The sequence below is a fragment of the Nerophis ophidion genome, linkage group LG03 (assembly GCF_033978795.1).
Source record: "Nerophis ophidion isolate RoL-2023_Sa linkage group LG03, RoL_Noph_v1.0, whole genome shotgun sequence".
Classification (NCBI taxonomy): domain Eukaryota; kingdom Metazoa; phylum Chordata; class Actinopteri; order Syngnathiformes; family Syngnathidae; genus Nerophis; species Nerophis ophidion.
In genome coordinates, this window is record NC_084613.1 from 90671181 (window position 1) to 90694810 (window position 23630).

At 39.1% G+C, this 23630-nt stretch overlaps 1 protein-coding gene and 1 non-coding gene across 2 annotated transcripts in view; both read right to left on the bottom strand.

Annotated features, from left to right (window-relative positions):
* The window catches only part of LOC133550235 (lysophospholipid acyltransferase 2-like), a 111971-nt gene that overhangs the window by 85192 nt on the left and 3149 nt on the right, over positions 1 to 23630 (bottom strand). The window lies entirely within an intron of this gene.
* On the bottom strand, positions 21156 to 21284 carry LOC133550259 (U6atac minor spliceosomal RNA). Its single transcript, XR_009806273.1, has one exon. It is a non-coding gene; the product is annotated as a U6atac minor spliceosomal RNA (small nuclear RNA).

Below are 23630 nucleotides of genomic sequence, written 5' to 3' on the forward strand. Positions count from 1 at the left end.
ATGGAGGATGCCCGTGTTTCTCCTTCTTCTACATGTACAGACGCTTGTGGAAATCACACATGAATACCTTAAGCGAAGGAAACGCTTGATTGCAGCTATTTCGGATACTACACATCTCAGACAGGAAGAGAACTTTCGAACGTCAGGGTAAGCTTTCATTCTACTTACCGAAAAACTTTGTCCATTTGTGGAAGGGGACACAACGAGAATGCAGTTCCCCGTTGATATGATAAAAAACGTAGCGTGTGCTTTGTATTACCTGGCCGACGAGGGAAGACTATGGAAAATATTGAATGCTTTTGGACTGGCAAAGCAGACTGTATCAGTTATTGTCCGCCATGTATGTCGCAGACTCAACGTCTAGGTCCAGAGAAGGGCTGGGCGATATTGGCTTTTATTAATATCGCAATATTTTTTATGCCATATCGCGATATACGATATATATTAGGATATTTTGCCTTGGCCTTGAATGAACACTTACTCCATACAATCACAGCAGTATGATGATTCTATGTGTCTACATTAAAACATTCTTCTTCATACTGCATTAATATATGCTACTTTTAAACTTTCATGCAGAGAGGGAAATCACAACTAAATCAATTGACCAAAACTGTATTTATTAAATACTCTTCATTCTCTCACGGGTGACTTTTTGAGTGAAAGAACAAATTAATAGTGTTGCTACCTTTTTGTAGTAACAATTCTTCTGCATACTTTGCATATTGCTGTTGTCTGCTGAATATCTTCCCACTTGAAGCCAAACCACCAGATGATGGATCCCCTGCTCTTTATTTTGGGCATTTATTGTCCTTCCTCCATTTCTGATCAGTTTCGGACCTTCTCTCTATTGTAACGTCACAAGCTCCGCTCCGATCCGCTTTGCTTGTACGACCTGCCTCAGCTAACGTTAGCCATGCTGCTACCTCTCTGCTCGGCGAGGGCGAATGATGCTAGACGCACGACGTATGTAACGTATGAAAGAAGGCGGGCTTGTTTTCCGTCTCTGTGAGAAGGAGACACGAGAAAGAGTGAGAAACGCCTGTTGTGTAATGCCCGCAGCTAAAAGTAACTCAAACTGCCTCAGCTAATGTTAGCTCTCGGCGATAGCGTATGTCGCTAGACGCGCAACAGTATGTGACGTAAGTAAGAAGGCGGGCTTGTTTTTTGTGAGAACATATAATCGAATATTACGATATAGTCATTTTCTATATCGCACAGAGAAAAACCTGCGATATATCGTTTATATCGATATATCGCCCAGCCCTAGTCCAGAGTATATAAAGTCACCAAAAACGAATGGACAATGAAGGCAAAAGAGTAAGGAGTGTCCTGACCAGATATCTAGATCCCTAGATTGACTGATGTAAGATGTTCTTTATCACATTGTTTACTTTCACGTGTTCAATAAAGATTTCATTCATTTATGAGGTCTCAGGTCTGATTTACTACAATAGGGTCCCACAGCACACTGGATTCCAATTAAATGAACTACCACAACACTGGATATTGTTCAGATAAGTTACATTTAAATTAAAGGCCTATTCAGGTGTACTGGAGAGGAGGCTTCGCCGGATAGTCGAACCTCGGATTCAGGAGGAACAGTGTGGTTTTCGTCCTGGTCGTGGAACTGTGGACCAGCTCTATACTCTCGGCAGGGTTCTTGAGGGTGCATGGGAGTTTGCCCAACCAGTCTACATGTGCTTTGTGGACTTGGAGAAGGCATTCGACCGTGTCCCTCGGGGAATCCTGTGGGGAGTGCTCAGAGAGTATGGGGTACCGGACTGTCTTATTGTGGCAGTCCGCTCCCTGTACGATCAGTGTCAGAGCTTGGTCCGCATTGCTGGCAGTAAGTCGGACACGTTTCCAGTGAGGGCTGTCCTTTGTCTCCGATTCTGTTCATAACTTTTATGGACAGAATTTCTAGGCGCAGCCAAGGCGTTGAGGGGATCCGGTTTGGTGGCCACGGGATTAGGTCTCTGCTTTTTGCAGATGATGTAGTCCTGATGGCTTCATCTGACCGGGATCTTCAGCTCTCACTGGATCGGTTCGCAGCCGAGTGTGAAGCGACCGGAATGAGAATCAGCACCTCCAAGTCCGAGTCCATGGTTCTCGCCCGGAAAAGGGTGGAGTGCCATCTCCGGGTTGGGGAGGAGACCCTGCCCCAAGTGTAGGAGTTCAAGTACCTAGGAGTCTTTTTCACGAGTGGGGGAAGAGTGGATCGTGAGATCGACAGGCGGATCGGTGCGGCGTCTTCAGTAATGCGGACGTTGTATCGATCCGTTGTGGTGAAGAAGGAGCTGAGCCGGAAGGCAAAGCTCTCAATTTACCGGTCGATCTACGTTCCCATCCTCACCTATGGTCATGAGCTTTGGGTCATGACCGAAAGGATAAGATCACGGGTACAAGCGGCCGAAGTGAGTTTCCTCCGCCGGGTGGCGGGGCTCTCCCTTAGAGATAGGGTGAGGAGCTCTGCCATCCGGGAGGAACTCAAAGTAAAGCCGCTGCTCCTTCACATCGAGAGGAGCCAGATGAGGTGGTTCGGGCATCTGGTCAGGATGCCACCCGAACGCCTCCCTAGGGAGGTGTTTAGGGCACGTCCAGCTGGTAGGAGGCCACGGGGAAGACCCAGGACACGTTGGGAAGACTATGTCTCCCGGCTGGCCTGGGAACGCCTCGGGATCCCCCGGGAAGAGCTGGACGAAGTGGCTGGAGATGGGGAAGTCTGGGCTTCCCTGCTTAGGCTGCTGCCCCCGCGACCCGACCTCGGATAAGCGGAAGATGATGGATGGATGGATGGATGGGCCTACTGAAATCCACTACTACCGACCACGCAGTCTGATAGTTTATATATCAATGATGAAATATTAACATTGCTACACATGCCAATACGGCTGGTTTAGTTTACTAAATTACAATTTTAAATTTCCCGCGGAGTTTCCTGTTGAAAACATCGCGGAATAATGTCGCGTATGATGACGCGTGTTTGTGACGTTATTGGTTGGAGAGGACATATTAGCCCAGCACCACTTACGGCTGAAAGTCGTCTCTTTTTATCGCGCAATTACACAGTATTCTGGACATCTGTGTTGCTGAATCTTTTGCAATTTGTTGAATTAATAATGGAGAAGTCAAAGTAGAAAGATGGAGGTGGGAAGCTTTAGCCTTTAGCCACTCAAACACACGGTGATTCCTTGTTTAAAATTCACGGAGGCGAAGCTTTACTATGGATCAGAGCGGTCAAGCGAACATGGTTCCCGACCACTTGTCAATCGGCAGGTTTCGGTGAGAAAATTGTGGTAAAAAGTCGCCTCTTACCGGAGCTTCTGTCCTGCTGCAGCTTTGTGACTTCTCTCAGAGACTGGCGTCACTACACCCGTGGACACACCCCTTCAACGTTCAGGTACTATTTAATCTCACTAAAACACAACAACATAATAGGCAGATAAAGGATTTTCCAGAATTATCCTAATCAATGTGTCTAAAAACATCTGAATCACTGCAATAGCCTTTTTTTTTTTTTTTTTTTCCCTAGTCCTTCACTCTAAATTTCCTCATCCACAAATATTTCATCCTCGCTCAAATTAATGGGGAAATTGTCGCTTTCTCGGTCCGAATAGCTCTTGCTGCTGGAGGCTCACATTATAAACAAAGTGAGGATGTGAGGAGCCCTCACACCGGTGATGTCATCATCTGCTACTTCCGGTACAGGCAAGGCTTTTTTATTAGCGACCAAAAGTTGCGAACTTTATCGTTGATGTTCTCTACTAAATCCTTTCAGCAAAAATATGGCAATATCGCGAAATGATCAAGTATGACACATGGAATGGACCTGATATCCCTGTTTAAATAAGAAAATCTCATTTCAGTAGGCCTTTAAGAACTTGCACACAAAGCCATACTGGAGGTGACGATGACGTGCGCATTTCCCGCGCATGAATACTACGTTGCATTGTGCCCGTGGATGGAGGGAGGGGGAAGGGGGTCTTAAACGATCATTGCGTATGTGTGGATACGGAAAAGGTCAGATGGGATTTACCGTGGATAACCTTAGCCGGCTTAGTGCAGAAAGGGCTTCAGACTGCCGAGGGGACTAGCTGACGTCACACATCACTATGCAACAGGCACCGCCTTTTAAAAGGCACATGCAAACACAGAAAATGATCTCAACCGCAATATGCCAGATATTTGAAGTTGTTTTTTTTAAGCAACACATTAACTAATTTCCCTAGTAATGAATTACATTTATTAAAGACTAATTCCGTTAGTCATTCAATTTCCTTTCTGGTTAAGTAACAAGTAACCACAAATTATGGCTTTTTAAAGGAAATTTTCTGAACAAAACCTGCCACACAGCAACATGAAGCAGGTTGGTGTTCCTGGCTAACATCTTTGTGTGTATGTCCTATAATAATGTTTATCTGTTAAAACACCATTGTTGAAGTTCAATCATTATCATGTTGCTGCTGACATTTAAACATGTCCTCTTAAACCAGTGCACTGTAGTTCACATGTTGTTCTTCAGTATAGCTAAATGTTTGTTTGTTTTTAAAAAGATTAGAGATCATGTTTGACTTTTCTTATATTTTTTCCAAGACATTTTCTTTTTAATCTCAAAATGCCTCTTAAGTTGGCATGCTATTATACAAAACCTACTTTTCTTACTTGTCGGTACTTGTTTTTGTGTATTTGAGATCCCCATTAGTCGAAAATTGAAGAACAAGGCATGGTGGAGATATTTAGTTATGTCAATAAATATTTTTGTTTATGGGTTAGTTTGTGGGCCAAACCATATTGGGATATCAGTTGTTTTTTTATTAAGCAATCCAACAACACAATTTTCAACAATACCATAATAATGCAATTCCAATTCCAAAACCAAACCCAACCAAGTAACATTCAGAATGGCAATAAACAGACCAATTGAGAGGACACACAAACATGACACAAAACAATCCAAAAGCAGTCAAACAAAAATTTATATTATCAACAACAGTATCAATTATAGTAACAATTCCAACATAGCAGTGATTAGAAAACCCTCATTGACATTATCATTACAGCTATTTATAAACAAAAACATTTAAAAAATGAACAATAATGTCACAGTGGCTTACACTTGCATCACACCTCATAAGCTTGAAAACACATTGTGTCCAATAATTTACACAAATATAAAATAAGTCACATGTTTGGTTCATTTAATAGTTAAAACAGTTGTGATGCTTATTGCCCAGCCCTACTCTCGTGTTAGATGTGTGGCTATTTTTTTTTATTTTATAGCACAGGTCCTTCCACCACAAAAAATTGCATTATTGGCTTTATTTTAACAAAAAATCTTACGGTACATTAAACATTTGTTTCTTATTGCAAGTTTGTCCTTAAATAAAATAGTGAACATACAAGACAACATGTCTTTTATTAGTAAGTGAGCAAACTAAGGCTCCTAATTTAGTTGCTGAGATATGCAGTAACATAGTGTGTCATTTTCCATTCTATTATTTTGTCAAAATGATTAAGAACAAGTGGTAGAAAATGAATTATTAATCTACTTGTTCATTTACTGTTAATATCTGCTTACTTTCTCTTTTAACATGTTCTATCTACACTTCTGTTAAAATGTAATAATCACTTATTCATCTGTTGTTTAATACTTTGCATTAGTTTTGGATGATGTCACAAATTTGGATATCTATCCTATACCAAGTCTTTACAGGATCATACATTGGCCATATTCTAAGTCTTCATGTGTCCAGGGACATATTTCCTGAGTTTATAAACATAATTGTGGAGAGACGGAGCCGAGGAGCCGACAGCAGGGTCGGACAAATGCCGGTCCTACCCGCAATGGCGGCCAGGAGGCGGGGCGTGCGGCGGAGAGAAGAGGCGGGACGCACTCGGAGCGACGCTCCAGACAGCCAAGACAGGTGCGTTCACCACACACCTGCGCTCAATCTGCTCATCTGTTGTTGCAGCATAAAAGAGGGGAAGGAGTAGGCGAGGACACGACGGCAAACCGACAACAAGCACAACGATCAAGGACGAGAGAGAGAGATGACGATCCCCCGCAACGGACGCAAACGCCGGACGCCGAAAGGCGTGCAGCGGTGGCAAGCAGGAAGAGCCCGCGCGCTGAAAAGTGACGCGATTGGATGGCCAGAACAAGACAGGTTTATTGAAATAATAAACACCAGTCAAACCTGCTATGATGCGTCTTGTGTCCAGTGTCACGGCAACCCACACGGTGACGGCGGCTGGGAGTCCGCCACAATAATATATCTTTTTTTTAACAAAACAAGATGTTGTGATGCCAGAAAATATTGATGTAATCATAGTAGTATCGAATAGATATTAGTACTTGGTATCAATACAGTGGATGTTAGGTGTAAATCCACCCATGGCGTTTGTTTGAATTTAGACGCCGGTGAGCTACGGTGTGTAGTTAAGCATGTTTGGATATTCCTCGTCCTGCAGGGACTATACTTGTAGGAAACGTACTTTATTTGTCGCCGTGGAGGCGAGGATTAGTGATTTGGAAGTAGCTATTGGGGATTGGGGCTGGACTTTAGGATCTAGCAAGTTAGCCAAGCTAGCTATGTCTTAAAGCACCTCTTCCTGAGGGCATTTCAGTGTTATAACTTCACCTTTATTGTTAGTTTTTAAGCCAAAATGCGTCCGTTCTTCCTTTTCTGTCTAGACACTGTGCCTGCTTGTAAGTACTCCGTGATTGTGCACTGCGAAACATGCTCGTAAACCAGCAATGACAAGACGTGACCTCGACAGAGACGCAGGTGGGTGGCGGACCAGCACTTTTCCGAGGCAGTATAGTACCAAGTATGATTCATTAGTATCGCGGTACTATACTAATACCAGTATACCGTACAACCCTAGTGTGCACACGCCTCCTGTTGGTGTGACTGTGAGTGACAGCCGTAAACACCAATCATTTTATTCAAAAAACTGATCACATAAACTTTGTATTTGTGAAAGTTGTCAAACAAACGTGTCCTGTTAGACCACCAATAGTAACAGAAGCTCGCCGGTGGTGTTTGTGTAAAAATTTTTGCTTTGAAAAATTTTACTTTGAGGAAGTTTTAAACAGCACCTTTAACTTTAAACATTGAATACATGCAGAAAAAGAGAGTTTCTATGTAGCCATGTCCCAGAGGATGTTAATACTGCTGATACAAGTGGGCCTTGTTGTCTTGATTGCATTCATTCTGCTCTATTTTGCCAAGATGAAGTGTTAGCGGTGTCTCTGGAAGGAGCAGGGATAGATGGTTTTCCCTCAGGCCACGTCTCCATGTAATGATATGAAAGATGCAAAACGAAGAAAGCGGCAATGATTACAAAACTTTCTGCACAGCTTCGCTAACCAGGGCCGAGACGAAAAGATGGCAGACAGTCAGTTGCTATGATACGGTTGGCATGCAAGTCGCCAATGGTGGGGAGCCCACTTAAACAGTGAATCTTTACTAAGAGACTTGGCACTCTGGAAGGCATCTATAGTCAAGTGCTCAACTATCTGCTCTGCAGTGTTTATTACAGCCTTTCTCAGAGGAGCTAAGAAGCAGTGCTCAAGAATTCAGACAGAGAGTGTCAACTATGTTGCAGCTTGGAAGATAATCTGTCATCAGCTGAGAGGAAAATAAGCAAAATGTGAAATTATCTGACTGGTGGCCAATGTGGAGAGCGGGTTGCAACTCTTACTGTACGTATGCCAGAGACAGAACCTGCTGAAATGTAATAGACTGGTGGAAGTCGATCAGAAAGTCATCCTTACAAATATCACACTCGTCTGACATAGACGTACGCTGTGCGTCAGGAACATGTTGCTACAAAAAAACTCAGCTGGACCTTGTCAAAGCGGGGTTCTAGTTGTAATTGGAGTGCAGTAAGAATCCAATAGCAATCCCAATTATTGGATTGGCTCGGGGGCCGTTATTTCTACAGTTACATTTCCGTATTCCTTGTTTCCAGGAGGGCGTGTGTCTTGCCAGAAATTTTGGCTCAAATTTGAAAGCAATCCACATGGAACGTGTTGTCTATTCAAAGTGCGAAGCCGCTTCTAAAATGCTAATTCTCACCAACAAATACACATTTTATGGACAAGAGAAAAAGGAATGGCTGAGCATGCCACACACATACATGACTTACTCAGTGGCCTGAGATCAGTAGGTCGTGAGTTCAAACCCCGACCCGAGTCATACCGAAGACTATAAAAATGGGACCCATTACCTCCCTGCCTGGCACTCAGCATCAACGGTTGGAATTGGGGGTTAAATCAGCAAAAATGATTCCCGGGCGCGGCACCGCTGATGGCCACTGTTCCCCTCACCTCCCAGGGGGTGAACAAGGGGATGGGTCAAGTGCAGAGGACAAAGTTCACCACACCTAGTGTGTGTGACAATCATTGGTACTTTAACTTAACTGAACTAATCAGGTGTATGTGTGGCTAGATTAGTCGCAAGTCGCTTTTCAGATAAAAAAATCACTAAGTTGATAAGATTTTGGATTCAGCAAGAAAGTCGCCAAGGTGTCAACACTTGGCTGAGGTGTGTATGAAAAAAAAATGACGCAAAGACCCACCTTAGGTTGCTTTTGTTTGGTTTACACTGTGTGGTGCCTTCCTTAAATTCGTAAATCTGGTAATTTTGCAATCCACTTGGCTACTTTTTTTGGTCAACAGCAACACATGACAAATCTGGAAACTTATTCCCGTGTTATTGGAGAATTTTTGTGTCTTGGAGACTTTTTTCAGTCTTGGAGACTGAGGTGAAAGCGACATCAATGAGCAGTGACTAGTCCTGCCTGTCAGCTGGTGCTGCGAGCAGAGTGAAGAACCTCACAAGGAGGGAATTGCAGCAGTTCGTGCATGCACAAATCATTTGTCATCTGGACTTTTATGTTGCGTTCCATTTGTAGCAAGACTCAGAATTTCCAAGTTCCGAGCCAGAAGATTCGACTGGAATTTTAAATGCAAATGTTATTTACCCTCAAACCTATATAAATCCCCTAATTTGATTTGCCTAATGCAAATAGCCTTAGTCACTTATAGAGAAGTAACGGTAAACGGTATAATGATAAACCGCTGTAAAATTCCAGAGAGTTAGTATATATTTCATTTGTTACAGGGTTTTAATATAACTAAATCTTACAGTGCTACAGTACAAACCAATATTTAAAACAATGAAAGCTTAGCCATTAAAACAGATACAATACTAAGACTAACGCACTATCAGTAACACATACGAAACACAAAACATGCAAAATAGTGTGTTTCGTAACAAAGTGCATATTTATTTTGGTTATTAAAAAAAATGGTCAAAATGTTTTTGTGTGAGTACTTTTTGAGCACATTCAACAATACCACGATAATGATATCCGTGATTAGTTTAATCACAATAACCGACATTTTCACATCATTACATCCCTAGTCATAGCCCTATTCTTTCTCCATTGTAGGGTTAGGAAAAACCCTGTAAAGATAAAAAATGTAAACAGTAATATCTAAGTAATATTTTAAAGGACAGAGATTCTTGCAGAACCATAGTTTCTTCAAGATATTTTTTTCAGGCGGAGATTGGGATTTTGCCAAGACTTGATCAGAGGTCTGAGCTCTCAGAGTGCTTTCGTTTTGTTTGGTATTAAAAAGAAGCTTGAGTGATTTACGTTGAGCATAGCCATGTGGGTTTGACAAGAAGTGCACGGCTGCACGGCCAAAGCACTCCGTCGCTGCACCATTATAGACGTTACATTATTATAGCAGGGTGCAAAAGAACCAATAGAGGAAATCCATGCAGGCAGCAAAGCAGAGAGACCGTGGGTGTCTTGCAAATTAGACAATTGCTGGTTTGTTCGCCCATAATACAACTGACGTATATTTAACTCACAGTTGCCTCATAAACTGTCTTTATCAGGAGTGCTCTCACTAACAAGGCTACTGTATAGACCACAGTTGTCAAACTCAAGACCTGGGGGCCACACCTGGCCAGTCACATCTGCGGTCCCTTCCAAGGTTTCTCGGTGTTCATTGGGTTGAGTTTTTTCTTGCCCTGATGTGGGATCTGAGCCAATGATGTCATTGTGGCTATTGCAGGCCTTTGAGACATTTGTGATTAAGGGCCAAATAAGTAAAATTTGGTTGATTGATTGATTGATTGATTGATTGATAGTTCATCTTTGTTGTAACTGTGCCTCTCCAAGGTATTGTACGACGGATCACCTGTGGTGATATCAGGGATTTACGCAGCTCTTTGTTGTTAAGGCGGCCGCCTAAACAACAAAGACCCACCGCCTAAACAAAAGTTTAAAAAAAATAAAATAAAATAAAAGTCTTAACAAGCTGCTCTGCTTAATTCTGCGTCTGCCTCTGTAAGTATGTCTCTCCAGCACCCAGCATTGTCCCACCCACAGAACCATCTGGTTGGTTACACGCAGAGCGGTAAGATCCAATCAGCAGTGCGTGTTCAGAGCGCATGTAACGTGGAGCGAGCAGAAAGGTGTTTTTAGCAGGTAAGGCAGGAGACACTCCTCAAATGATAATAAACACCTCACAGTCAACTACTAGTAACATCACTATGAGCCCGTTGACGTTCTTAGAAACAAGCGGAAGCTAAGCTCGCTCACAGTCCTTGAGGTGAAGGTTAATGAGCTATTAGCGTAACGTTAGCTCACAGTTCGGTGTGTGTGCGTGCGTGCGCGTGTGTTACGGACAGCAAAGCCCTGTCTGTCTGAGAAAAAGACAAGCAATATTGACGTACAGATAAAAACTAAGGTATTTCACTTGACTTTTATCTGTGTTGATTGAGCTGTGTTGAAGCAGCAAAAAACAAAATTATGTTTAATGAAGAGTTTCTGTCTCTAATAGTTAATATAATAATGTAACTGCATCATAAAGCCTACATGAACTCCATGGTGTTCAGGGATGAATAGTCTCTCCTATTGCTATTGTACTATTTTTTCAGTTTTAATCAATCGATCAATCAATCAAATCAATGAATGCCTACTGAGGCTATGGTGCTGTTAAGTTATTGTGGCTCAATGTGCCATTTTTTATTTTTATTTTAATGTACTATTATTTAATATGTATTATTGTTTTAGTTGCTTAATAGATATTCCTGGCTCTGAATTTGCTCATTTCTATTTTAATGTTTTTGTGCATTATTAGAAGTACAATTTATCCCAAAAGTTACTCAAGTAAATGTAACGGAGCAAATGTTGCGCGTTACTACCCACCTCTGCATACAAGTAATGTAACAAAAACATGGTGTTTACTTTTTGATATCAATATAAAACACAAAGCAGATGGGCTAATGAAAATAAAGTCTAATAAACACGCTTTGTTCTTCTGTAACAACACGAAGTGGTTCAGTGCAACAGTTTGGCCAAAAAAAATAAACAGGAGTGACACCTCTCACATCGAATACACAATCTTCACAGCCTGCGTTCAATTCGATGAGAATACAAAACATTATAACTAGTATTTATGTTATTTGAACCCTGTTAACGTTTGCAGTTAAATAAAGGCCGCCTGTGCATCCCAGTAAAAAAACTAAAGACTTTATAAACAAGTAGTGGCAACGTTCACAACAAATTGCCTGCTCCATGTTTCCTCACCTCATTAACTCTCAGTCACAGCAGCTGATGGACACTGTATTAAGAAAATGAAAGCAACATCAGCTAGTTTTCTCTTTCGCTCTATACTTTTAGTGTGAGACATATGAGTCTGTTTCCAGTATTGTCCATGTCGCCATCTAAAAACAGCAGTGCGCTCGTGAAGGTTTTTTTTGTTGTCCTGTCCGGGTAATCAGGAAAACCATATTGCTGATGTAGATGCCCCTATTTGCTGTACAGATTTACTTTACAAAAGAGAAATGTGGTATACTTCTCTTGCTGCCTTATTTGAATTAGATTTTATTAAATGGATTTATATTAATAATTGGCACAGCCAGCAGGAGGGAATAGAAAGAAGCAAAAAAAAAGAAGACAGAGGGGGAAATTGCAGGGACACAGCCGGGATAAGACGAAGAGACAAAACAGACCAACATCAGCAAATACGATATGTGCAAATATGATAAGAACAGTGATATCAAACCAACAGTTAGTGAAGTGGATAGTAATAACACAGAAATGACAATGGACATTATTGCACTACAAATGAAGCAATAAAACACCAATAGAAACAGCACTATTGAGATTGAATTATAACAATAATTACCTCTATCATCAACAATACAATTGTATCAAATGCAACATTACATAGATGTAATGATAACTTGAATTACAAGAGAAAGGAGATAAACAGAGGGGAAAAAAGAAAAGCAAACTTTTTAAACCTTGTAGATTGTTATAGTAACAATAGGTTACGCTTTGTCAGTGTGCCGTGTTTTACCCAGGTTTCCCAAGGAGTAACAACGGTAATATGTATTTGACGAAACGTGAATACATATATGCATACACTCATGTATATCTATATATATATATATATATATACTGTATACACACACATTTCTACACATATATATACACACACACACACACACAAACACACATATATGTATACATATATACAGAGGTGGGTAGAGTAGCCAGAAATTGTACTCAAGTAAGAGTACCGTTACTTTCGAGATTTATTACTCAAGTAAAAGTAAGGAGTAGTCACCCAAATATTTACTTGAGTAAAAGTAAAAAGTATGTTGTGAAAAAACTACTCAAGTACTGAGTAACTGATGAGTAACCTGATTACGGCAACAAATAATGCACTAAAACATAAAAATAGCAATGAGCAAATTCAGAGCCAGGAATATCTCTTAAGAAACTAAAACAATAATATATATTAAATAATAGTACATTAAAATAAAATTAAAAAAATGGCACATTGAGCCACAATAACTTAACAGCACCATAGCCTCAGTAGGCATTCATTGATTTGATTGATTGATTAAAACTTGTATTAGTAAATTGCAAAGTACAGTACATATTCCGTACAATTGACCACTAAATGGTAACACCCCAATACGTTTTTCAACGTTTATCAATTACTTAGTAAATGACCAAGTTGAGGTGATCTACCTCATATATACATATACATACACACACATATCATACATACACACACATATCATACATACACACACATCATTTATACACACACAAATTATATATATATATATCTATATATATCTACAAAAAAGATATATATAGATATATATATATAGATATACACATACATACATTTATATATACAGTATATAATTTATATTTATTTATTTTGCCGTTTTTGTTCACATGTTGAAGGTGTTTTAATGAATATACATGCATGTTTAACATATAGATTCCTATCGTTCATGAAGACAAGAATATAAATTGGTGTATTACCTGATTCTGATGACTTGCATTGATTGGACTCAGACGTCCACGTTTTCAAATGGAGGAGAAAAAAGTTCCTCTTTTCTGTCTAATACCACATGAAAGTCGTTGGTTTTTGGCATCTTATCTGTCCAGCTTCCATATTCGTTTTTATACACTTTACAAGAAATACATTGGCGGCAAACTCCGTAGTTTGCTAGCTTGTTTGCGCTGGCTTTCGGAGACTCTTATTTTGTTAACGCAGGTGCGATGGAGTGGCACTTTTATTGTGAAGACAGGAACTGTGCGATCAGTCTTTAGGCTTTTGACGGGAAGTACGGTTGAAATAAAAAGTGCCGTTTTTCCTTTACACTTTTTATTAATTGATTGAAACTTTTATTATTAGATTGCGCAGTACAGTACATATTCCGTACAATTGACCACTAAATGGTAACACCCCAATACGTTTTTCAACTTGTATAAATCGGGTCATGTGACCGCCTGGCTCTGTTTGATTGGTCCAAAGTCACCAGTGACTGCATGTGATTGGTGAAACGCAGGCATGCGTAGATTCTACTTTGAAGCTCCGTCATTAACCAAAACAAACATTAATAGATCGATAAAAAAAAAGTAGCGAGTAGCGAGCTGAATGTAGATAAATGGAACGGAGTAAAAGTAGCGTTTCTTCTCTATAAATATACTCAAGTAAAAGTAAAAGTATGTTGCATAAAAACTACTCGTAAAAGTACAATTCCTCCCGAAAGTTACTCAAGTAAATGTAACGGAGTAAATGTACCGCGTTACTACCCACCTCTGCATATATATATACATATATATCTAATATATATATACATATATATACACACACACACACATATATATATATATATATATATATATATATATATATAAACATATTATATATATATATATATATATATATATAAATAAATAATTACATATTTATATCTATTTGTATACACACAATCATAGTATGTATACACATAGTGTACAGTTTTTTACTAAAATAGGGACTCGTGTCGAGGCTGGAACAAATGATCCATGTTTACATGGATTGTTATGGGGAAATCTGCTTCACTACACACTTTTGGGGTTTACAAACCAAGTTCAAGAACTAATTATGTTCAAACATCGAGGTTTCACTGTATATTGTTCGTAGAGTACACTCTTGACAACTAAAAAGGAATATGATAATGCATATAAATTTACATGGACTCCCATTTGGAGGCTATATTTACAAAAAAAAAAAAATTTGAGTGTATCTATAAATACTGTTTCCATTTCCCGTACCTGTGTTGTGCATGAGGGGAATCGATGTCAGAAGGTGTGGACACTGGGAATCTCTTCAAAACACAGTGGCCACATTTCCACATGACAGTGCAGGTCGCCTTTAAGGCCGATCAATACTCGGAGCGTCTATTAACTGCAGATGAAAAAAAAAAGCTTGGCGGACACGTAGAGAATCTCTCTGCTCCTGTGAAGGTCAGTCGGCACCAACGGTCTCAAAGATTTTGACGGCAGTACAAGAGACGCTGCAAAGTCACACTGATGAATATGCATGGGGCTCTTAATTTGTATTAGCTATCTTCAACCCAATGCTGTGCTCCTTTCATACAGGAGGATCTTTGAATGGTGTTTTTCCAAGTCAAGCCAAAAACCAAAAGGGTGCCCCTGTCATATAGAGCAGTGGCCCCCAACCTTTTTTGCACCACGGACCGGTTTAATGTAGGCATTATTTTAAGGGACTGGCTTTCCACTTGTGCCAGATAAAAATGCAGCAAAAATAAGTGCATGAAAAATACAACTCACAATAATGCTCCATTAGTGGCTTGTTGTTTTGCAATGAGATGCAGATGGATATAAGTTTTTGGCTACAATCTGTTACATTTATATTTTATATGTTCATTAATGTGCATTGTATCATGTAACAAATCTATATAATATAATATAATATATATATATATATATATATATAAATAAAAATCTATTAACAAATGGCAACTTCCTACGAGGACTTTTATTGTACATCTATAAACAAGCTTATTGATATGTCTTTTTTTTTTTGTCTAGTGCGGGGGTCGGTAACCCGCGGCTCTCGAGCCGCATGCGGCTCTTTAGCGCCGCCCTAGTGGCTTCCTGGAGCTTTTTCAAAAAAGTATGAAAATGGAAAAGATGGTGGAAAAAAATAATAATTGTTTTAATATTGTTTCTGTAAGACAGCAAACATGACGCAAACCTTCCTAATTATTAGACATCACTCTGTTTATATTAAACATGCTTCACCGATGAGAGGATTTGACGAGTCGTTTTGTCCTACTAATTTCTGCAGTCCTTGAACGCACCGTAGCTGTTTTTTTACATGTACAACTTTCTCAGACGCTACCACAGTAAGATCTGTTTTATGCCACTCCTTTTTTGTCCCATTTTGTCCAACAAACGTTTAATGCCGTGTGTGAATGCACAAACGTGAGCTTTTTAGATGTTATTGACTTGTGTGGAGTTCTAATTAGGCATATTTGGTCAGTGCATGACTGCAAGCTAATAAATGCTAACATGCTATTTAGGTTAGCTGCATGTATATATTGCATCATTATGCCTCGTTTGTAGCTATATTTGGGCTCATTTAATTTCCTTTACTTATGTCCCTACTGTATTTAATTTATATTTGCATGTCTCATGACACATTGTCTGTATGTAATATTGGCTGCATGTCTGATAGTTGTTTGTGTGACATGTTATTATAGACCACAACAAACATTACCTAGCTAGCCAAAGTTGTAATAAATCTATTAGAAGAACACGGCCTGCCGTTACGTTTAACTTAGACAAACACATCTATACCTTCGACCATTCTAAGCCAGAAATTTCCAGGAGTGATCACACCCTCAGAGAAGCCTCTGTTTGACCAGTGTTTTCCAATGTTACAAAATTTGTAGAATCAATATTACATTTCAACATTTCTATCAACAAAGATTTGCGTCAGCCTGTGAAACATAGTCATTTTGATAGTTAATAGCCAATTTAAACACATACACCATGTGTTGCCTTTACCATAAGGATTAAATAAGGCTTTTAATTATTTGCGGCTCCAGAATACATTTTTTGGTGTATTTTTTTGCCGACCCCTGGTCTACTGGGACAGGCGAAACTTAAGTCGGAGAAAATGCAGTTATTTATAAATTATTTAATGTTTCTCTGCGGTCCGGTAGCAAATGAGTCACGGACCGGTACTGGTCCCGGACTGGTGGTTGGGGACCACTGATGTAAAGGATCTACGACGCGTGATTCTTTAAAAACAGCTCGAGTCCTGTCATACCAATGATCTTTGACTGCTATTTTTAAAGTAGATCCTTAAGAGTGACCCTGTCATTAATAGGATAGTGTTATTGCTGCAGTGCATGCACCTGTCATATATGATTGACTAGGATTTTGCAGTTGGTCCTCAAAAATACAACATGCTCCTGTGAAATAGACAATCTTTGAAAAGCATTTTGAAGTAGGTCCTTAATAGGGCTTCAAGGATAAATTGATTAATTCGATTAGAAATGTGGTTTGATTTATTTATTTTGCTTCCATTATTTGTTTAGTGGATGTAAACAACAAAGATTTATAAAATATGTACCCCATGAAAAAAGGTAAAACAAGTTACGTGAAAGGGAAATGGTAAACCAAAAAAAAAACTGATTGAAAATAAAGTAAAAGAAGAAAGATAGAAGGTAAATATAAGGTGAAATATGGTAAAATTAGTAAAATTAAAAAAAAAACATGCATATAATGTAGATAAGAAGTACAATAAGGTAATTTAAAGGGAAAATATAATTAGAAGCTAAAAAAGGTCAATACAACATAAAAAAAATGTTAAAAAGGTAAATAGAAGGTAAATGAAAGTAAATAGATGGTTAACAAGGTCGAAGGTAATAGATTGTAAAAAAAAAGACGGTAAATAGAAGGTAGAAGAAAACAATAGGTAAATTGAAGGTAAAATGAGGTTACAAATGGTTGAATAAGATAAGTATTCATACTAGCTTTGTTAGTTGAGCCTTAAAAACAGCAGAGCACTTCTGTTTCATCATAGACCTTTGACGTTTTTGCAGCACAGTGCTCCTGATAAGATGAACTTTGAAACTGATGTAGTAACCATTTCAAAGTAATATTTTTTTTTTTTTTCATCATCATTTGTGGTAGATGTTTTAGCGCTGGCAGCCATCAGGACTCATTCATCACATCATGCTTCGCTAACAATCCCCAGAGGAACTACTAGTAATTGAAATTGTTTTGGATCTGTTGTCAACCCCACTGATGACATTCCATGCTTTCTTGGGAGAAATTGCACATACTTGCTTCATTATAATAATAATAGTAATAATGATTATAATAATAATAGCAGCAGTCAGCCACTCTCCATTAGCAGGAACCATGAGAGAAATAAATCAATTGGCGGTACAAGACTCCCCGAAGGACAGACAATTAAAATCAAAAGAGGGTTGGGGAAACTTTGACTGGACTCAAGGGGATTTAAATAGAATCATCGGTCCCAAGTCTGGGGCTTCAGGAACAGAAACAAGGGACCTTTATCACCAAATGACACGGTGGCAGATCAAGCTTGTGTTTTCAAGACAGACCATAAAGACCTGTAGGGCTTGGCGATATGGATCAAAACTGATATCCCGGTAATTTTAGGCCGAATGGGGATATACCGTATATACCGGTATCTTAAACAAAACGTGAAGACTGATTAAGGTTGCCTAAGTGTTTTATAGCTAGATAACTGGTATTGAGAGTATCCTGATTATTTTTGTTGTAAGTCATAACGTAACATGTTGCTTATTCTTATAAGGTAATAAGTTAGCTGTTACTATGTCAAAGCAGTTTTCCTTAGTTTTGCTCGTTAACGTTAGGTTTATAGCTTCACGCATGTGCGCAGGCTGATGGAGCTTCTACTCGCCTACTGCGGTGAAGGCGGCTTATTGTTATTCAGTTTGAAACTACTCTTTTGCCAACAAGCTGCAATACTAGGTTAGTCAGCAGCTGCTGTGCTACAGAACTGAACAACATAAACAGAGGGGATTAGTGATAAAGTCGCTACAAGGGGAGATATACTGTAGGTTCTCAAGCAAAGTGTTGCATGTGTAAATAAAGCTGTAGTCGCTCACCTATAGCCAAATGCAGTCGCTGACCAAAGCATTGCATCACTCGGCACCGTAGCCCCCATATTCTTTTGAAAAATGTTGCTGTGTAGTATCGTTTTGCGTCAGAGAAGCCTACATAAACATGCAAGGGGCGTGGTTGGGCCAAAGGGAATGCAAGCTGAGAATGCTCAATGTTGTGCCCTTCAGGCATTGAGAAAATTTAACTGTCGTCTGCATATTGTGATCATGACAAACCATGTTCTCGACATCTACAAAGCAATTAGCTACTTTATGCCACCTACTGATATGGAAGAGTATTACATGGTTACTCTGCCGAGTTCTAGACAGCACCGACACTCAACAACGACATATTTGCAGATTATTATTACTGGTTTGCAAAAAAATATTTTTAACCCGAATAGGTGAAATTACATATTCTCCCACTGCACACCAGATTTTATCTTACGGTACACTAGTGTGCCGCGGCACAGTGGTTGAACCATGTAATAGTGGTTCTTTGGTCAAAATGTTGCATAGATTATGTTTTACAGCTCATCTTCAAGCCGCTTTCTGGCAGTCGCTTGAGGATGCGCCGTTTTGTGGGCTGTCTTATTTACGTGGCTGATCTTCGGCAGCGTCTTCTCCCCGTCATCTTTGTTGAAGCGGTGTAGCGTGCAAGGACGGGAGTGGTAGAAGTGTCAAAAGATGGAGCTAACTGTTTTAAAGACTTTCAGACTTTACTTAAATCAATAACAGAGCAGCATCTCCTCATCCGGAAAAAACAACACCGGAAATGTATCTGAGTTTACTGACTGATATAAGTAAGAACTTTACACTATTCTATATTAGAAATGGCAACAGCGGAGGTTGAATGTCCCATAACAAGAAGATAGAGGAAAAGAAGAAGCTTAACGACTACGGCTTCGGTGCAGAATCTTTCAGAATTCACGCAGATCTCAAATACAGATCAGCAGGTACCAGAAGGTAATAAAAGTTGCTTATGCATAATATTGCAAAACAAAACCCCAGATAACATGTCTTACCTTATACACACACCAAAAAAATACTTGTATATTGAAGCACAGTACAATCCTTCAAGCGGTGCGGCTTCATAGCTTAACAAAGTCGTACTAAAACATCTTGATAGATTTTTGAGCGCCGTGTGTAATGTTATATATTTTCAATTGTACATTTAAAATGCTTGTGTTGTTTACTTGAGACCCATCATAGAGCAGGCTCCACTTATCTCTTATGTTTGACGGCCATCTACCGGTCAAACGTATTACACCATGTACCAAATAAAATAGCTTTGAGGTGGGTCAGCTCAACCAAACGTATTCCTTGAATTATAAAGTTGCACTGTTCAGTTTTGAGGGAAAAAAAAGGATTTTATGTACTTTGGGTGACACCAAATGACCACAATAAGTCATTAAGTTAGACTCATGACGCAGTAAGTTCAATGATGCGCGCACATTTGTTACTGGATACTATAAAACGCTTTTGCCTTGAAGACTGTGCATCTGTAACTAATATGCAACTATGAAATTTGTGACACTTATTTACTTTGACAAATGTGACTTTAGACTGCAATATTGTTCAATTAAGTACACTTAATACATATGTCTACCTTGTGTCCTATTGTCTGATTACCTGTTGTGTAGCTGCTTGCTCTTAGTAGCCTATAAAAGAGAAGAAAAAACCAACCTTGTTTTCTTATTGGAGGACATTTAGATGTTAACTTGCTGTCCAGATATGCACAAGGAAATGCGATGCAGGACTGCTATAGGACCAATATCGGTCCTATAGCTTTCAAACCTACACTTTTTGCTTTCATAGAAAAAATAAGTTGCAGCTGAGAGGCAGCAAGCGGCAGAAGAAGCAGATGCATAAATGGCAAAAGGTCAAGGATTTTTCAAGAACGAACACTGGAGGTTCAATGTCTTCACAAATACGAGAGAAGCGACTCAGTCAAGGTTTACGACGTGCGGATGAAGACAGCTAGTCGTTACGAGGCAGCTTAGAATGAGGGTTGAGGCAATGATTCATAACCATGCACATTGATGTCTTACTGTAAATTAAAAGGAGTGGCCTTGTGTAACCATCAAGAAGAGAGAGCGACTGAGGCGACGTCATAGCTAATGTGAATCGGGTTGGTCAAGTTCACGCTCCCATGGTATCAAAACACACACACACACACACTCTCTTGTATTTGTTTCCTTCTTTAGACCTCAAACAATTCCTACTTCTTTAGGATCACCCTTTCTAGATGTATAAAGATGTGTATTTACAACATTAATAATACATACATACTACGCAAATACAAAAAAGCTTGTTGTGAAAAATGAGTTGGAATTTCACAAGAAAAAGTTCACAATTTCACAAGAAAAACTTTGAATGTTGGCAGTACTACAACGAAAGTCGTAATTTTACACAACGCAAGTCGAAATTTTACAAGAAAAACTGAACATGTGTGCGATATGATAAAAGTTGGAATTTTACAAGACAAAAGTCACAATTTAAAAAAAAACAGATGGATAGATAGATAGATAGATAGATAGATAGATAGATAGATAGATAGATAGATAGATAGATAGATAAGATAGATAGATAGATAGATAGATAGATAGTACTTTATTGATTCCTTCAGGAAAATTTAAAAAAACTTAGAGATGCCACGAATTAGGTGGCAATGCCTTTACCGTATACAGTATGTGTTGCAGGCCACAGGGGCCATTTCAACCCTTGTCCAGGGGAGTGCTAACCTTCTCTCCTTTCATACAACGCAAAACTTTGAAATGTTGGCAATTTTGTAAGAATAATCGGAATTTTACTTGGCAAAATTATGACAAAGTCATAATTTCACTCCAAAAATTTCACTATTTTACAAGAACAAAAGAAATGGCAATATTGTGATATAAGTCAAAATTTTATATGACAAATGTCACCATTTTGCATTAAAAAGTAATAATGTTACATAAAAAGTAATAATTTCATGGGAAAATACTGCAATATTACAGAAACAGAAAGAATATGAGAAATTGCTCCCAATTTAATTAAGAAAAAAAGTCGACACATTATGAGAAAAAGTCAGCTATTGGTTATTACAGTATGTCTCAATACATACACATATATATATTTTATTTTATTTTATTATTTTGGCCGAAGGAGGCGCATATTCATTTCTTACTCAAACTTGTTGGCCAGAGGGGGAGCATTTCAAACGTTTACACACACTTGTTCTTTCATATGTTGACCAGAGGGGGAGCACTTTTGAAACCGACAAAACAGTCAATTTGATAAATCCCTCCTTTTTGGACAACCCTAATTTGGATAGATTTCACCACCAGGGGTGCAAATGAGACAGTCTCTATTAGATGCAAGGGTTTTCCGTATTGGGACCATGATTTCGGTCCTAACTTGTTCACCTGTCCTCATATGGAAGGTTCTCTTCCTTGTTGATGTCTCAAGGAGGGTGAAAATACAACACACACACACGCACACACATTATCATAGCAGGCTGGATTGATCCAAGTTCTGCTAAACAGAAATGTGACTGTTGCATTTAGGAGGGTGTGACAACCAGCGACTTCCCTCATGCTGCGTTTGAGATGGCTGGGGGGAAAAAAGGACAACAAATAACCCGAAGCAAATGCAATACCGAACAGAAACTGCCAACTGTAGTGAAACATGTCACATGAAAGACTATCCAAATTGAGAAGCACTGATTGTGCACAACCTCAGCTAAGTTCCGCAATCACGCTGCAAAATAAACACCACACCTGTTTTTGTTTTTTTTAAGTCAATACTGTAGCTATTTCACATGCTGCAAACACAAGTAAAATTACCATATCTCTTAATTGTTCGCTCCACTTTTAAGAGAAGAGACACCGTTTCATGATGCTATGAAGCTAAAACATCCTTCCCCATGCACCGCCTATGAAAGCTAGATTCGCCTGTCTTGTGTATACGTCCAACTACATAAAAAAAATATTTATATTTAAAAAAAAAAAAAAGCTTTGCTACACTTCTTAAAATTAAGCCTGGATCTCTGCCAACTGTCCGTAAGTCTTCTACAGACATGAGAGCTAACCAAGCATGCCGTTAAAATGTGACTCTAAGGCTAGCAATTTAGTTTACACAGCTCATGTTGCAAACATATGTGTCCTCCTGTCTTAATAGTCTGTTGTTGTATGTAATATATATATATATATATATATATATATATATATATATATATATATATATATATATATATATATATGTATATGTGTGTGTGTGTTAGGTCAGGAAAAAATACAAGAGGCTATATCATCCCTACAAGCCTGTTTCGCAGGTTTCCCTGCTCGACAGGGGATTTTATAAAGGGCAGGGAAACTTGTGAAACAGGCTTGTAGGGATGATATAGCCTCTTGTGTTGTTTCCTGACCTAACATATATTTCGCTTTACCCAGTATTGAGAACTGTATAACAGATAAACCACAGAAACCTCAACTATGTATACATACGTATACAGTGGGGCAAAAAAGTATTTAGTCAGCCACCGATTGTGCAAGTTCTCCCACTGAAAATGATGACAGAGGTCTGTAATTTTCATCATAGGTACACTTCAACTGTGAGAGACAGAATGTGAAAAAAAAAAACAGGAATTCACATTGTAGGAATTTTAAATAATTTATTTGTAAATTATGGTGGAAAATAAGTATTTGGTCACTTCAAACAAGGAAGATCTCTGGCTCTTACAGACCTGTAACTTCTTCTTTAAGAAGCTCTTCTGTCCTCCACTTGTTACCTGTATTAATGGAACCTGTTTGAACTCGTTATCTGTATAAAAGACATCTGTCCACAGCCTCAAACAGTCAGACTCCAAACTCCACTATGGCCAAAACCAAAGAGCTGTCGAAGGACACCAGGAAAAAATATTGTAGACCTGCACCAGACTGGGAAGAGTGAATCTATATTAGGCAAGCAGCTTGGTGTGAAAAAATCAAATATGGGAGCAATTATCAGAAAATGAAAGACATACATCCATCCATTTTCTACCGCTTATTCCCTTTCGGGGTCGCGGGGGCGCTGGCGCCTATCTCAGCTACAATCGGGCGGAAGGCAGGGTAGACATACAAGACCACTGAT